Raw genomic sequence first — 17903 nt, forward strand, 5'->3', positions numbered from 1 at the left:
CAGCTGCAAAATTGACAGGTTCACCTAGCTCGCAATCATGAAGAGAGGGAGGTGCAAACTGCAAGATTGACAGGTTAGCCAGTACTGTGGGAAAGTGCAAGATGCACTTGATGGGAAAAATGTATTCTTTTAATTTTTTTTCTATTTTCTTTTAATTTACAATTTGTTTCATACTAACTCTTTGTTAAGCATATATTTAGGAAGTTAAAAGAAAGTAATTTCTGTTCATTAGCAAACAATATATAATATGTTTGGCGCACTTAACCCCTTAAGGACAGAGGCAATTCTACTCTGATCAAAACAAAACCTAGTATTTGTGTTACGTCTGCTCGACCATAACTCACCTCTTTCATATTAAGTGCACCCACACTTATATATAATTTTATTCAGGAGAAACAGGGCTTTCATTTCATTTCAAATATATTCATTTTATATGAAACATAATTCAATATGAATAAAATTTTAATAAGGCTTGAGAAATTAAGAAATAATATTTATTTTTAAGTTCTGCATGGCATTTTATTTGTGAATGACATAATACTGTTTTACTGCAATAAAATACACATTTGTATTCAGCAATATCTCACAAGACCCCCCCCCCCCCCCCCATGTACAGGTTTTATGGGGTTTTGGAAAGTTACATGGTTAAATAGAAGGCTTTCCCCTTTTATTTTTTTTACAAATTAAAATTTGCCAGATTGGTTTGCTGGCTGTATGTTGCCTTTGAGATTATATAGCAGTTTAGAAAAGAAAATTAAACCCATCATTGCATACCATTTGCAAAAGTAGGCAAGTAAAGTATTCAAAATGGAGATATGTTCAGTCTTTTTTAGTAGTCACTTGGTCACAAAACCTGGCCAAAGCTGCATTCATATTTGTTTTTTTTTTGCATTTTTCACACAAAAACTGCACTTTAATGATGTCATTGCTGTGATACATTTTACTGTTTACTGTGGGATACTGTACAACAGTACCTCACATGTATAGGTTTTATGGTGTTTTGAAAAGTTAAGGGGTTAAATATACTACACGAAGCTCTATAATATCTCCAAAGCTGCAAAACCGGCACTCTCAGCCAGACAGCTCGAGGAGATGGAGGCGTACCTCTCGACCCACGTACACAAGACAATCTCACTGGACGTGGCATCCACTCTAGATCAGGAAATCACCATAGAAGATCTCCAGGGGGCAATTAAGTCCTCCAAAACGGGAAGGACACTAGGCTCGGATGGCCTCCCATTGCAATACTATGAATAATTTGGAGACGTCCTTCTATCACCTCTGACAGCCTCATTTAACTCGCTCTTACAAGACGGCAGACTTGGAAAGGAATCGCTCATGGCTCATATCACCATTCTACCCAAAGAAGGCAAAGATCCTGAACAATGCGCCAGCTATCGGCTTATTTCTTTGCTCAACTCCGACTGCAAACTGCTAGCCAAGATACTAGCGACCCGTTTGAAGACAATCCTCCCATCTCTGATACATCCAGATCTAAGTGGGTTCATACCGGGAAGGGAAGCAAAGGACAACTCCATTAGGCTCCTCAACCTTATGCACTTAGCTACAACTTTGCGCCGTCCCCTGGTCATACTCTCAACAGACGCAGAAAAGGCGTTTGACCGGGTGGACTGGAGATACATGTTTAGCACACTATAGAAGATGGGCTTTGGGGAACCCTTCTGCAAGTGGATCCGGGCTCTTTACTCTGAACCAACGGCTAGAGTGCGTGTGAATGGGGGCCTCTCCACGCCAGTACGAATTACGAATGGGACGTGGCAGGGATGCCCTCTCTCCCCCATACTATTTGTCCTCACGCTGGAGACTTTTCTTTATGTACTTCGATCCAAGCCCTCGATCCATGGAATCCGATTTGCCGGGGGTAGAGCATAAGGTCTTGGCCTACCCAAACGACCTTTTGTTCTACATAGAGCAACCGCGAATCTCCCCCCCCCCCCCCCCGAACATTATAGCCAAATTCAAAACTTACGGAAACATCAGCAATTTCAAACTCAATCTGGACAAGTCAGAGGTGCTTAATGTCACGGTTCCAACACGAGATCTGGATGACCTAAAGACACACTTTCCCTTTCGCTGGTGCACATACCTTGGGATATGGGTCTCTAAGAACCTACACCAGCTGTACCAACTGAACTTCCAACCCCTGCTCTCCCCCTCTTCACGGATATGAAATCGTGGACCACACCACATTTTTCATGGACGGGATGCATCAACTCCATCAAGATGAATATTCTCCCTCGAATCCTATACCTTTTGCACACCATCCCGATCGACCTCCCAAACACCTTTTTTCGATCCCTTAATTCGGCTCTGACAAAATCAAATGGAAGGCGCGCAGACCACGAATACGACTAGGGCACCTGATGAGGCCAAAGGAGGCAAGGGGACTTGGCCTACCAGACATTGTCAGTTATTACAAAGCCAAACACCTGGCGAGAATTGTAGCCTGGCATGAAACCGACTCACAGAGGATTTGGACAACACTGGAGAGAGATGCTTCAAAGGGAGGTATCCCATGAGCGATGTGGCTGCCGGATGACACGGCCAAAAAATTGACACATGAACAACCCTTTATTGGGGCGACTCTGAAGGTTTGGTACCAGACACGCTTTCGGCTCTCCCTAACAACGCTAACCGTCCCGATGTACCCAGTCACAGGCAACCCGGCGTTTCCAGCTGGACAGGATGGGGTTTCTGTGGAAAAGACAACACATACATCTCTCGGAGCTATGTAGGTGCAGAGCTCTGATACCCCTGCGGGAAATCTTACAAGACCGCGAAGCAACTATGATAGAGCAATTTCGGTACCACCAACTGATCCACTTTCGCGAGTCGGTTGCCCACCAACTACAGGTTACGAGACCTCTGCTCCCTTTTGAGGGGATTTGCCCGAGAGGGGAAGGCCTCCATCGTAGTATATCAGTCCTCTACACACTCGTGCAGCAGGCAGATGCAGTCCCTTCTATGATGTTCCAGGCGCATTGGGAAGAGGCATTACACACCCCATATACTCCACCCGAATGGGACAAGATGGCCTTGTGCACGTCCCTCAGCTCACAATGTGCCAAATATCATGAAATCAACTATAAAATACTTAGTGGTACGACACACCACAGAAGATCCATAAATATCAACCGGAAACCCCCGAACACTGCTGGAAATGTGGGACGGAGGTGGGAACTCTCCTTCACATTTTCTAGGCATACCCACTCACAAAACCGTACTGGGAACAAATACACGAGGCAATGCAGAGGGTGGCTGAGGAGGAGGTTGCTTTTGACCCGGCATGATATCCTACTCAACAGAACAGACCTACCCATATCGAGGTATAAGAAAACGATGTCTCGACACCTCCTAACGGCAGCAAAATCGCTGATCCCAGCACTGTGGCGGCAGGAACAGCCACCAACATTCCAAGCCTGGCTCCAGAGAGTGGAAGAGATCAGACAAGTGGAAGCCGAAATAGCGGCGGTAAGTGGAAGGCTGGAGAAACACGAAGAGATCTGGAGAACGTGGACGTACTACCTGTGTAAGAAATGTATATACAAAACTGCAATATTGTATATACCTTTCTGTGTATGTGACTGGTATCACAAGTTGGGGTCATTTACTTGGTAACAGTGTGATACGGATCAAAGCTTTCAGTTGCATTTTACAACCCCCAGCTAACACAAAAGCTTACATCCCTCCAGCAGTTCTCCTGCCAACCTGTTTTCCATGCATGTTATCAGAAGACCAGAGTAATTAACATCTAGGTGTAACCATGGAAGTGTGTCTTTTTTCCCAAGGCATCCTGTCTAATCTAACTGGTCACTTCTTTCAGAACGTTACAGTATAGCTGGAGGGAAGAGATAAAAGGAAAAGACTTGTGTAAAGATAGAACTCTCTACAAAAAGAGGGCGGGATAAACCACTTTTGGGAGGGAAAAGGGATTCTGGAACTTGTAGTTTTTGACAGCAAGAATGAGTCTTTAAAAGGACAACAGCCAAGGAAGTTGGTCTCTCTCTCTCTCTTTTTGTCTCTTTTGGAGAGGACAGCATAGCAAGCGGGTGCCATGGTGAACTGAGCGAGGCTGTCCCAGATTACCCAAGATGAAGGTGCAAGGGGAAGACCTGCATTTAAATGTTTAAGTATTGACCTTTTATTATGTAGCTTTTGATTATGTACTGGACATAATGTATAATGTATATTGTGTATATCCTAAAATCTGCAACAGTATCCTAAATTAATATTTACAATAAATTTTATTATACACTTGTGTTTGTGTCTTATTTGTCACACATTCCCTAAAAGAATATCCTTGTAAGAGGGTCATAATTTCTTACACCTGTGCAACCGGGACGAGTCTGGAGGACCTGGGGGCACTCGCGGCGTGGTGGGGGCGGCCCGCGGGACCGGGGCCGGGCATTCCAACCCAGCCTTTTCCTCACCCCATTTCCTTCTCTCTATCACTAATTTCACTGTGCCTCTCCCTCTCCCCTCTATCTCTTCCTTCACGTACGTACAGCGGAACTAACCTAATGATTCTACCTAATAGGGTACATCCGCCTTTTCGATATCTCAATCCACGGCTGACACTCTGATAGTGACAATCTAACTAATGGTACCAGCACGGCATCTCACTCAGTACTTGGGCCAGGTACGCCTCAGACACATAATGGGGACTTTATCTCAGGGTGCGCAAACTGGAGGCAAACATGCCATGCACGAACGGGTTAGACAGATCCATAACACCCCCCAGGAGCATATGACAGACAATAGGTAGAGAGAACAGACGAGTTGATATGGAAGAAGACGGGCTTCCCACATGACCCGCACTACACCGGGACACCTGACACACGCTACAAACAAACACAGCGAAAAGGCAGGGGGAGCCCTGGGATGTAGGACAGGGACACAGAGGTTAAAATATAGGATTGTAACACCTCTATACCCCCTATACCCTCCAAAGGAGGTGCAGTAAACCTTAGTGAATTAGATAACTAGGGGTCATGCAAAATGAAGTCCAATCACCAACGCATGTAAATACCCAGCCGCCTAACCCCTGATGTGTATGCTTAGATGGGGGAGAAGCCTGAAGGATGTATTCACTAGAACAGGGGTAGGCAACCTTCGGCACTCCAGATGTTGTGGACTACATCCCCCATAATGCTCTTACATCCATAATGCTAGCAAAGCATCATGGGAGGTGTGGTCCAAAACATCTGGAGTGCCGAAGGTTGCCTATGCCTGCACTAGAACTTATTTACCTTAATGTGTTTTTAAACGCTATTCTATTTCTACTTTCTGTACCATCTTATACTTTGAAAAATATTCTAATAAACAAAGATTGACAAAAACAAAATATAGTTGTTCTAAATTATCATAGTTCTGGTGAGTAAAGTACATCCCTGCAGGCATTTTCATGTAAACATTACCTTTTCAAAGAAAATATTTTATTTATATTGCTGCTTAGGGACACTTCTAGTATTAGTCAATCAGATGGCCACTAGAGGTGCTTCCTGGGTCAGTACTGCACAATGTGCAGCACTGACATTTAGCGTCTCGCACTGCATGGAGATGCTGAACCTTCCCTGTAGAGATGCATTGATTCAATGCATCTCTATGAGTAGATGCTGATTGTTACATCTTTCTATTCTGCCACAACGGATTTTATCGAAAAATTAAAAAAGAGGACATACTCTTACAAATAAAGAATTTCAACAACCTAAAGTGCTTTAGGGGTCTGAAGTGTTCCTTTAATTTGTCCTGTATTTTACTTCTCCTGTTACACGTCTGTTCAGTCATATTTTCAAAATATGGGGGGAAAAATGTGATTCTGCTTGTGCTTTAATTTGATGTCATAATGCTTTAACAAGTATCACATCTAGCCTGTGCAATAAACCGCATATAGAATGTTCGTGGTGGGCACAGAATGTTCATGATGGCAACGGTGTTGGTAGGTTTCAGAAACAAAAGGAAAACTCTCCAGCATCCTAGCTGACAGTCACATGTTTAGCATCAACCCTTCCTACTAAGTAGCCTGGGGGAGCCCTGTATTGCTGATCTTTGTTTTTATAACAGGCTTCTTTGAGAAACCGCTGCCTGATGTAAAATTAAAAGCAAGGAGGGAAAAAAAGCAAGCTTTGATATTCTACTGCTCCCTCAACTAACTGTAAAAATCTAGGGCTAAAGAGCTCCAAATCTGGGGTTCAGCCCCACACGTTTCCCCACCCTACCCCAGCTAGTGCTTGGCAGTCGAAAAAATGACCATGAAGTTTATCCTTTTTTTCCTCATCGATATCCTCTTATGAGAGCAGCAATATTGGAAGTAAGTATATTTTACAAACAGAAAGCTTTTATATATCATATTCATATACTAACTTTTTTATTACTGTATCCTGTGTTATAACCTATTATCTGGTGTTATACAAATGGTCTGCGATAAAGCAAAAACCACTTGATCATATTCAATTAACAATGGGAAAATGTGCTTTGTTTGAATAGTTTATTAGAAAATGTTCACCCATATTTTCTTGTCCGAATGTTAGTGTTACTATTTTATATGTCATAATTTTGTTAAGACAGTTTGGTTTGTTAGGTAATTTTTGACATTCTAATGAAAGTCACAGACCACTTTAGTCAAGGTGGCTTCTAAGTGGCAAAAAGACCAGGGGACTTCAGCCCAACGGTTAAATTTTATAGCCCCTCCTATTGGCTTAAACCCCTTTTATGGCCCTTCCTATTAGCATAAGCCCCTTCTAAAACCAGCTGTTAACAGACCTAAAACAAATCACTTCTACATAAGTCTATACTTATAAACTCCAGACATTCTGTATTAATAACTGCTGGCAGACTAACGTAATCTGAGGGTATTTAACCGCTCACCAACAGCATTTCCTTGACCTTTTATTGTGTCTAACCACCAAGCTGCACATTACTGCTTTGCTTATTTTATTGAAATATTTTACAGGACTAGCCTTGCTAGCCCCCAACGTTCCAGTGGAAGACCAGACTACTGGTCCCTCCACCTCTTCCCTGTAAAATACCACTCCTCGCTTTGAATTTCCCAGGATCTTATCACTCGACTTACGGCCTCTGCTTTTTGTGATTTTGTTCTTGGATTTTCAGCTTCTTCCTCTGAGGTAAAAGCAAAAGATTCTTATCTCACCATTTAGTGTGCCATGTAAAGTCAGTGGGGTATTGTTACACAAAATGTAATATTTCCAGAAGGGGAGATATCTACCAGGTTTTCATCATCCAAGTCAGACCTGGAAATAGTGACATATTTAGCTTTTGTTGTGGTGTTTTTAAATAGTTTATTGGGAAATTTTCCCTTATATTGTTTTATCTGAATTTTAGTTATGCCACCATTTGATTTGGTTTTATTTTGTTAAAATAATTTGTTTGTTACAGGATTACAGCCCGCTGTACTGGTTAAGATGCCACGAACACCCAGAGCCTGTTACCTGGTAATGGGCCAAATTGTTAGTAGCGGTTTGTCCCCTTACCTGTGTCTTTACTGGGCTCCGTGTCTCTCTGCTGCTGTGGTGACGTGCTTCTGCAGAGCAACAGAAGCTGGAAGCCAATGCAGTTGAAATTCATTGGTTGATAGTGTCAGATGACAACTCTCAGCCAATGAATGACCACACAGCGCAAAATAAATGACTCTTGTTCTGGGGTGGCTGATTACACCCCATGACGCTGCCGGAGGTGGAGTTATACCTCTGACATTTAAGGAGTTAAACTTGGTATATGCAGCATCACTGGTGCTTGGAGTTAGAATTTATTTTAGCAAGATAGAAATAGATTGCAACATTTAGGCCAAAACAGTAAAACGGCAAAAAATCTCAAATTCAACTGTAGACACAACTTGGCTATTTCAGCCTGTATTTATGTTTCATTTGGCTCTTTAGTGAATTCACCTGTGCAAGTGCCTTGGATGTAATCAAGGTACCTGAGCAAGTTGGAGATGGCACAGAGTTGCCAAGGGCAGAAAGACGGCACAGAGGTTCTGTGGGGCAGAGAGATGGCACATAGAGACTAGGGGCAGAGAGATGGCACAGAGAGACTAGGGGCAGAGAGATAGCACAGAGAGGCTGAGGGTAGAGAGATGGCACAGAGAGGCTGAGAGCAGAACAATGGTACAGAGAGGCTGGGGGCAGAGATATGGAACTGACAGGTTATTTAAGGGCACAGATTGCTAATTGGCATAATATACACATTTTATGAATGTACTGCTTTTTTGCATGATATGCAGAGTTTATGTATTTATTGCTCATTGGCATGATATACCAAGTTTATGCAATTACTGCTTATTGTATAATACACCAAGTTTATGTATCTAATATTTATTGGCATGATATATCAAGTTTATGTATTTATTGCTCGTTTGAATGATATACCAAGTTTAGGCATTAATTGCTCATTGGCATGATTACCAGTTTTATGCATTTAGGCAATTGGCATGATATACAAGGTTTAAACATTTAATGTTATTTGGCACGATATGCAAGGTTTATGCATTTAACGCATTAATAGCATTCCCATTGCTGGAAAATCCAGAACTCCTTTTATTAAATTTCTGCCTAGTTGGGGGGGATCTTCCATATTGATTACTGATGTCCAAGTTTCAAGTGTGCAGGGCTATTGCTCCCTGGGCTGCTCTCTAACCACTTTGCAAATCTAAATGCCCAAGTGCATAGCACTTTAATTCTTTCTATTTGATTATCTTGTGTATCGTCTATCAGTGTGTGCTTGTGTGTTTGTGTCTATTGCGGATGTTAACGTGCCGGCTTGGTAAAATTGCACTATAGGCCACTAAACTGTTTTTGCCCTCCAGACCACAAGTTGCCAGCCCTCCCCCGAGAGCTGTCTATGATGTCAGTTCCAGTAATATTTTAGAGTATTTTTTCCCCTATGGCAGGGTCAAGCATTTTGAATTCCAGTTAGTGTTGATCATTTCTATACAAAGTTTATAAATAAAATGTTGCAATATAATGTTGCTGCACAAACTGCTTCAAAATAGAAAATAAATTGCTGTTGGAGCACTTATTGATACTAATTTATATATTAGCAATTCCTTTTACTATTATCCTCTGCAATGCCAAGATCTGTTTCCCTACAGTGACCATATATATTTTTTTCTTACCCCTTATAGTGACAACATTCCCTACATTAACATTTCTCATACCACAACTTGTTATCATATCCCCCCAGTGTAGACTTATCTGTAACTCCAATCAATGCTGTGACACTGTATACTCCATGCTGTTCAGCCTACAGTAACCTGTTTCCATCTGACCACTTATCTCTGTGGGTGCAAGTGTGTGTATATGTCACTGTGTGTATTTAAGCGTGTGTGTATTTGTGAGTCAAGATGTGTGTATGTTTCACTGTGTGCATCTGAGTGCATGTGTATCTGAGTATTGTATCTGTGTGTCAAGGTGCGTGTGTGTGTCTGCATGTCAGTGTGTATCTGTGTGCCATTATGTGCCAGTGTGTGTATATGTGTGTCAAACCCATTACCTGACACACAGATACACACACTGGCACATACAAACAGAGATACCCCACTTCCTCTACAATGTAAGCTCATGGAGCAGGGCCCTCCACCTCTCTGTTCCTGTACGTCTAGTTGTCTGGTTACAATTACATGTCTGTTAGTCCACCCTTTGTACAGCGCTACAGAGTCTGATGGTGCTATATAAGTAATAAAATAATAATAATAATAATAATAATACACACACTTTGATACACAGGCACACACCGTTAAATACAAACACAGATACACACACCTTGACACACAGATACATACATACATACATACATACACACACACACACACACACACACACACACACACACACACACACACACACACACACACAGATACACACTGTGTGTCAAGGTGTGTGTATATGTATGTCAGTGTGTGTATCTGTGTGCCACTATTTGCCAGTGTGTGTGTGTGTGTGTATCTGTGTGTCAGATACACACACACACACACAGATACACACACTGGCACATACATACACAGAAACACACACCTTGGCACACAGACACACACGGACACATACAAAAACCGGCGCAATTTTTTGAAAAAATATTACCAGCGGGAGGGGGGAGTTCCACGATGTTGATACACTATGTCAAAGGGTTCCACTGGAAAAATTAATTGTGAACCCCTGGTCTATAGTTTCCTTTTAATGGGCCACTCCAGACCACTAAAGCACTTTAGCTTGCTATAAAGCTTTATATGTAACGAGTGTGTCCTTCTTTTTTCAGGTTGCAAAAGGTGCAGAATTCAATAGAAATTGACACTTTTATAAATGAACCTGATTACACCCCCTAGGCTGTCAATCTGATAACTGGTCCTGTTACTTCCTAGTTTAGTAAGCTCAGTAGAGCTAAATGCAAGAGGCAGCAGTAGTTCAGAGCATTTTCTTTGCAAAGACTTTTCATTTAGCTGCATTATAAAGTCTGTGATGAGACAGCCACAGAAAGTCTGGGTGGGGTTAGAAAGGGAAGGCTTGCAAAGCCAGATCTGCAACTTTTGTAAGCTATCTTTAGATATACCTTAATGAAAAAATGCATAATTAAAGGCATACATGTTTTCATTTGGGGAAGATCTACTAAACAGTGATTTTCATTTCTTTTGTATTTTTGCAGTGGAGTGTCCCCTTCATGTAGTTGTTCTAGTGTGTCTACAGCCTTTCCCTGCAGGCTTTTTAATGTAAACACTGCCTTTTCAGAGAAATGGCAGTGTTTATATTAGTGCCTAGAAACACCTCTAGTTACAGTCACTCAGACAACCCCTAAAGGTGCTTCCTGGGTCAGAGCTGCACAGTGTGGAGCAGTGACATTCAGCATCTCCATGTTCTGCATGGAGGCACTGAATGTTCTCCATGGAGGCACTGAATGTTCTCCATAGAGATGTATTGATATAGTGCATCTCTATGAGGAGATGCTGATTGGTGCAGTACAGTGTTTTGCCATGCATGCACAATTGCCTCCAGATGCTTTCCTATGACAAAACATTGGATTGACTAACATCATCAAATGTGATGATCTCAGCCAAGGAGACGGAGCAGGTGGAACTAGCCGTGATTAAACTGACACGGGGCTGGAAATAAGGTGAGTAAATTAACGTGGCAAGTGGGCAAGTAGCCTAAAATGTGCTTTTACAACTAGTGTCAGAAAGGCATGTTTGTATTCCCGACACTATAGTGTTCCTTTAACCCCTTAAGGACACATGACATGTGTGACATGTCATGATTCCCTTTTATTCCAGAAGTTTGGTCCTTAAGGGGTTAAAGCGACACTATAGTCACTTGAACAATTTTAGCTTAATGAAGCAGTTTTGGTGTATAGAACATGCCCCTGCAGCCTCACTGCTCAATCCTCTGCCATTTAGGAGTTAAATCCCTTTGTTTATGAACCCTAGTCACACCTCCCTGCATGTGACTTGCACAGCCTTCCATAAACACTTCCTGTAAAGAGAGCCCAAGTTAGGCTTTCTTTATTGCAAGTTCTGTTTAATTAAGATTTTCTTATCCCCTGCTATGTTAATAGCTTGCTAGACCCTACAAGAGCCTCCTGTATGTGATTAAAGTTCAATTTAGAGATTGAGATACAATTATTTAAGGTAAATTACATCTTTTTTTTTTAAAGTGAAACCAGTTTTTTTGTTTCATGCAGGCTCGTTCAATCATAGCCAGGGGAGGTGTGGCTAGGGCTGCATAAACAGAAACAACGTGATTTAACTCCTAAATGGCAGTGAATTGAGCAGTGAAATTGCAGGGGAATGATCTATACACTAAAACTGCTTTATTTAGATAAAGTAATTTAGGTGACTATAGTGTTCTTTTAAGTATTGTTATTTCATTATACAGAAATCGTAATATTTCTAAAGACATTGTGCAGAGCTGGTCCAAGGCCTCTTGTTTACCATGCAGAACTACATTTTGCTACATCACTGCCAATCTGGAAGTACATGTAAGTTTATATAGTATAATGCCATTTGTAGATAATAACAGAGTATCCATATATGATATGCTGATGTTTGCAACTTGCAACTGGTATATCTAGCATACAGAAATAGGTTAAAACTATGTCAAGTTGTAGGTGAGTTACATACAATGACTGTTAAAACCAAACAAACAATCAATCATGAATTAGCCATGGGCTCAAACTCCCTGTGTGGCTAATTTATGTATTTTCAAATGTTACTATTACACAGACTACTTACAGGTCAGCCCTCTACCCTGTGTGCTTTGGAGCTGACAGCAGCCGAAGTAAGTGTTAGTCTAGGTCTTACCTGTGAGGTTGTTCAATTGTACTAAAACGCACTGTTAGGATGGTGTGCAGGTAAATTGTTTTGCTTTGTTTTGTTCCGATATTTGCTATTGAATTCGGTAGCACAATATGTTGATTGAATTGTAGAGTATTTAACTGTCGTTCATACACACAACCGCATATGGATAATAGATCAGGAATAATTTATATGCCTGATATCAGACGTGATCCCACTTGTACACCTTGATACTATAGGCAGCTGCCTAGTCATCCCCAAGGGAGGTGATCCAAAACATTTTCATAGTCTTTTTCATATTTCAATGAATAAGGGACTGAAAGACTAATTTTGTTTCTTAATCTTTGCCACAACTTTTTTTCCCCTCTAACAATCTAATATTAATACATTACTTTTTTTAGTCCGTAGAAAGCAACCTTTGCTGGCGGATGAAGGAGGCTTCTCCATGTCCATAGGAATGATGCATTGCCTGGTAACTAGCCATGGATGGATCCAGAAGCCTGCTGAAGATGGATACAGATACAAATGTGGAGCCGTGACCTGAGTAACTTATGGTTTCTGACAGATATTGATTGAGTAAGAGTTTCAACCATGTAGGGTTCTAGGCTAGATAAAGGGACACTGTAGGCACTGTAACTGCTTCATCTCATTTAAGTAGTTAAAGCAGGGGTGCTCAAAAGGTAGATCCCCAGATATTTTAAAACTACAGCTTCCATGATGCTTTGTCATTCTAAAGGTATGCAGAGCACCATGGGAGCTGTAGTTCTTCAACATCTGGCGATCTACCTTTGAGCTACCCTGAGTTTCTGGAGTTCCCTGTTAATGCTAAACTAGAGTCATTAGCTGCCCTTCTGTACATTGGGCTAATGTGAAAGCAACAGACTGAACAGTAATGGGTGGCTGTGAATGGCTTAAAGTGACAGCTGATTGATTTCAGCTTATCACAGCACCCATTACTGATATGAGTCAGTATGGCTAGAATGAAGTGTATACTCTCTGCCTTAGCATCACCTCCGGTTGGGGTCCAGCTGTGGGAGATGGACCCTCATTCAGAGTTAACTGCTTTAAAATGGTTTAACACTGAATCGATGGACAGCACCAGAGAATTCCAGTTATTTTAACTGATTTAATTAGATAAAATTGATATAGTGCCTGCAGTGTCACTTTAATGCAATGCATGGAACTTTTTGGCAGAAGATAGCTCAATGAATTGCTTATATATCTGAATCACAGATACAGCGTACCCAATAAATTTATGAATGAAAAAAAAAAAGATATACAGCCAGGTAACTGGCCATGGATGGATCCAGGAGCCTGTTGAAGATGGATGCAAATATGCATGTGGTGGCGTGACCTGTGTAACCTAAGGGGCTCTCACTGCTACTCGTTGATCTAAGCATAGGGTTAGGTAAGAATTTAAAGCTTTTAGGTTTCAATAGTTCAGTCTTGCATAGAATGTTCTGGAAGATCAAAGCTCAGTGTGTATATATTTAATCCAATAGACTTCTACACCAGAATTTTTTTTAGTTTGTTTAAATAGTTTATTTGTAAATTTTGACCCATATAATTTTGCCTGAATTTTAGTGCCACCAAATGCCAACATTTAATTTCTCTTATTTTTGTTAAGACAATTCAGTTTGTTAGATAAATTCGGATATTGAACTTACAGGCACACAGCACATAAATAAAGGGTTTAGTCGGGAACTTTCCGAGGTGGCAAAGAGATCAGGGTCTACTCCCACACTTGACTGAGACCCTTCTAAAGCCTGAACTATACAATGTTTTAATTCCCCAAAAAATAAAAAATATGGTGTGAGCGCTCTTAACAACAAAAGGTTTCCATAAGATAATAGTAAAAGAAAATATTTAATGATAAAATACAAAAGGTAGCTATTCGATAAAATTAATTACATATAGCAACATAATAATACAACATCATCTGTCTCTTAAAAACGTAGTTCCAAATAGATAAAGACAAATGAATCACAATTCTAATTAGCAACATTCAGGGTACTAATGCCGTACAAGCAACTAGAACCTGAATGAAACAAAGTATTGTGTTAGAAAATGTGACATTAGGATCAATAAAATTCAATGAAATACCACAGAAGTAAAGTAACAGATACACTCAGACATAAATGGCAACATTCCAGGTTCTAATGCTAGAACAACTAGAACTAGGGTGTAGCAGTTAGAGGTGTCAATCTGATGTGTATTGATATCACAGACTAGATCAATAATGAATCGCTTGTGCATTGTGTGAAGCTGCCCGTATATCTAATTATTGTCATTCTTATTTTATTTGAAGGGACACTATAGTCACCCAGACCACTTCAGCTCAATGAAGTGGTCTGGGTGCCAGGTCCCTCAGGTTTTAACCCTTCAGATGCAAACATAGCAGTTTCAGGGGAAACTGCTATGTTTACATTTGGGGTTAATCCAGCCTCTAGTGGCTGTCTTCCGGACAGCCACTAAAGGCGCATCTGCGACGCTGAAGGCAAATTTCGGCTCCATCGCACAGAGCGTCCATAGCAAAACATTGAGAAATGCTATACTATGGACACTTTTAATGCACGCACAGCACTTGCTCATTTTTTTTTTTACAGGTTTTTAGTTAAAGGTCCCCCCCTCATTATTTTTAGGGTGAGGGGGGTAGGTAGGTAGGGAGATAATTTTTTTTTTGGGGGGGGAGGGGTGACTAGGGTCCCCCCCCTTTGTATTTAGGGCCCCCACCCACCGATCAGGGGTGGGGGCTGGGGGGGAACAATAGGTCCCCCCTTATTGTTAATTTTAGGGCCCCCACCCACCGCTCAGGGGTGGGGGCCGGGGGGGGGGACAGTAGGTCCCCCCCTTATTGTTAATTTTAGGGCCCCCACCCACCGCTCAGGGGTGGGGTCCGGGGGGACAGTAGGTCCCCCCTTATTGTTATTTCTAGGGCCCCCACCCACCGCCTAGGGGTGGGAGCCAGGGGGGACAGTAGGTCCCCCCTTATTGTTAATTTTAGGGCCCCCACCCACCGCTCAGGGGTGGGGGCCAGGGGGGGGGGGGCAGTAGGTTTAGATAGATTAGAAATGAATAGATAGAAATAGATAGAAAGAATTAGGTAGATAGAAAGGAATAGATAGAAATAGATAGATAGAAAGAATTAGATAGATAGAAAGAAATAGATATAGATAAATAGAAAGAAGTATAAATAGAGTGTGTATGTGTTTAACAATATTTATTTAAAGTGTGTGTGTATGTTTAACAATATGTGTGTGTTTGTATGCAAACACTATATATATAGAGAAATCTCTATATATAGTGTTTGCATGCAAAGTTTGGAGTAGGAGGGGGACGGGCACACAGCGAGCTGAGCTGTCACTCAGCTCAGCTCGCGAACGCGCATTCCGCGCACATGCGCGGTAAAGCGCTGAGTGTCTTCATAGGGCGGCAGTCAATGGCGCTCTATGAAGAACGCGATTGGTGCAGCGCGAAGCCGCGCATGCGCACCACATCACGATGACGCTTCTCTCAGAGAAGCGTCCTATTGGGCCCCGCGATTTCGTCATTTTGCCGAAAAAGGGGGCGCAGCATGGCTGGCAGCTCGGCGCTGGAATGGAGGTAAGTTTTTAATATAAAAACGCTCCGAAAATTATTTTTAATAAATGAAAGTTCATATAAAAGCAAGAAGGAAGGCTGGAGGACCTGTCTTTCTTGCTTTTATATGCTGACTATAGTGTCCCTTTAAGTAAGTGAAGAAAGGATATTTTAACCCTTTACATCGCTGGGTGGGGGAACCAAGGGTGGAATGCCATAAGGGCAAAGGGGCACTATAGTGTTAGGAAGCTTTGTATTTATTTAAGGTTTTTCTTTAAGGTAAATGTTTTTCAGGTTTGTTGCTTAAATATGGGATTAAGTCATTATTTGTCTAGGTTTTATAAGGGGTTAAACTTAGGTTTAGAAAAAAGTGGTGTTTAGGGCATGTGGAGTCTGAGGAGTTGTTTGCAAATTTCTCACTCTCCAGCCACCCTTCTGTGATAGATTGATCAGCTGCAGTATCTGTTATGCAGTGAATCACTCAGTGGCTGTCCTTGCTCCTCCTACAAGGCATTTCCTGCATGAGAAGCTGTTAGTTGGCAGATAAGCTCCACTTCCTGTCCATCCTCACACATAGACTCTGGAGGAGGTGGAACAGCACTAAATATTACCCCCTTTATAACTGGTAATGCAGCTCGGCTGTCAATCATAGAAGGCTGACTGGTCTATAGAGCAATGGTTCCCAAACCAGTCCTCAAGGCTCCCCTACCAGTTCAGGATTTAGGGATTACCCAGTTGTGTCTAAGGTGTTTTATTTTTCATTTCTAAAAACACCTTAGACACAACTTTGTAATCCCTAAATCCTGAACTGGTATAGAAGCCTTGAGGACTGGTTTGGGAACCACTGCTATAGTAGATACTGGCAAAGGCTTATGTGACTTATCTCTACCCATCAGCCCTCTTAAACTCCAAAAAGCACATTATAAGTACTTTTCACCTAATCTGAAGATCACTGCTTTGATAAACACTGCTTCTTCACATTGTATGTGTGTTTCGTATTGTGCATTTCTATTTGGTATTTATATAAAAATAACATATTGATTATGTACTGTTTTTACTTCAACCAGTGAACAGCCCGATGTCCTTCAAGTGTTTCCAGTACTTTCGATTTATAGTAAATATTGCAATGGCTTAAAGCAGTTCAAGAAAAAAAATCTATTGGCAGTGATAATTCCTACACATACATTTTTTTCCTATAGAGAAGGGAAGGGAGGTGTTTACCTTTTGTATCTAACAATATAAAAGCATTTGGCAGTTACCCTCCCCCTGATTAATGGCAGCCTGGTGAATCAATTAAGTGTAACTGAGCGTGTCTAAATTGTGGGCCATTTGTTCAACATTTCTCATCTGAGTATATATCTCAGTCATACCCGATGTGCTCCTAAATGGAGTTTCTGTATTACCCATTTACTTTCTTAAGGGGAGGTCTGAGACTGTATTTTCTAGTACAGAGGCATGGCTCTAATCCGGAGAGTAGGGTCAAATGAGGCATGCAGTAAATCCATTCTTAGCAGACTGCTTATAATTTAACACACCAATATGGTTCAGCCAAAAAACAGAGCGAAAAATGTTCAAGAAGTTTTACAAACAATCTTTCAAGACAATTTTAGAACACCTATCTCATGTTAAATATATGGGGATTTAGTCACCACTATATGGTTATATTGCATTTAAGTCCAGTATCCTCCGATATCAGCGTTTTCTACTTTTATTGCACATATGTTTCATATTAAACTGTTCAATTACATAATTGTATTATATAATGTGAAAATTTAAGACATCTCGAGTCATAGCCTTAATATTAATACCTAAAACTTATTCCAGCACTTTCTTTGCTCCAAAACTTCTTGGGTTTGAGTGACACTTGTCCTAGTGCTCCCCACTTGGATCTACCACCAGTTACAGCTTACAGCGTGCAGGGCTGATCTTGGGCTCACAATGTGCTGGTTGACTCTACTTGAGCTGCCTGTGAGGTTTCTCGTAACCAGACAGGAGAGAAAAGCAGGCCAGA

This window comes from Pelobates fuscus, chromosome 8, assembly GCF_036172605.1.
Source record: "Pelobates fuscus isolate aPelFus1 chromosome 8, aPelFus1.pri, whole genome shotgun sequence".
Taxonomy (NCBI): Eukaryota; Metazoa; Chordata; class Amphibia; order Anura; family Pelobatidae; genus Pelobates; species Pelobates fuscus.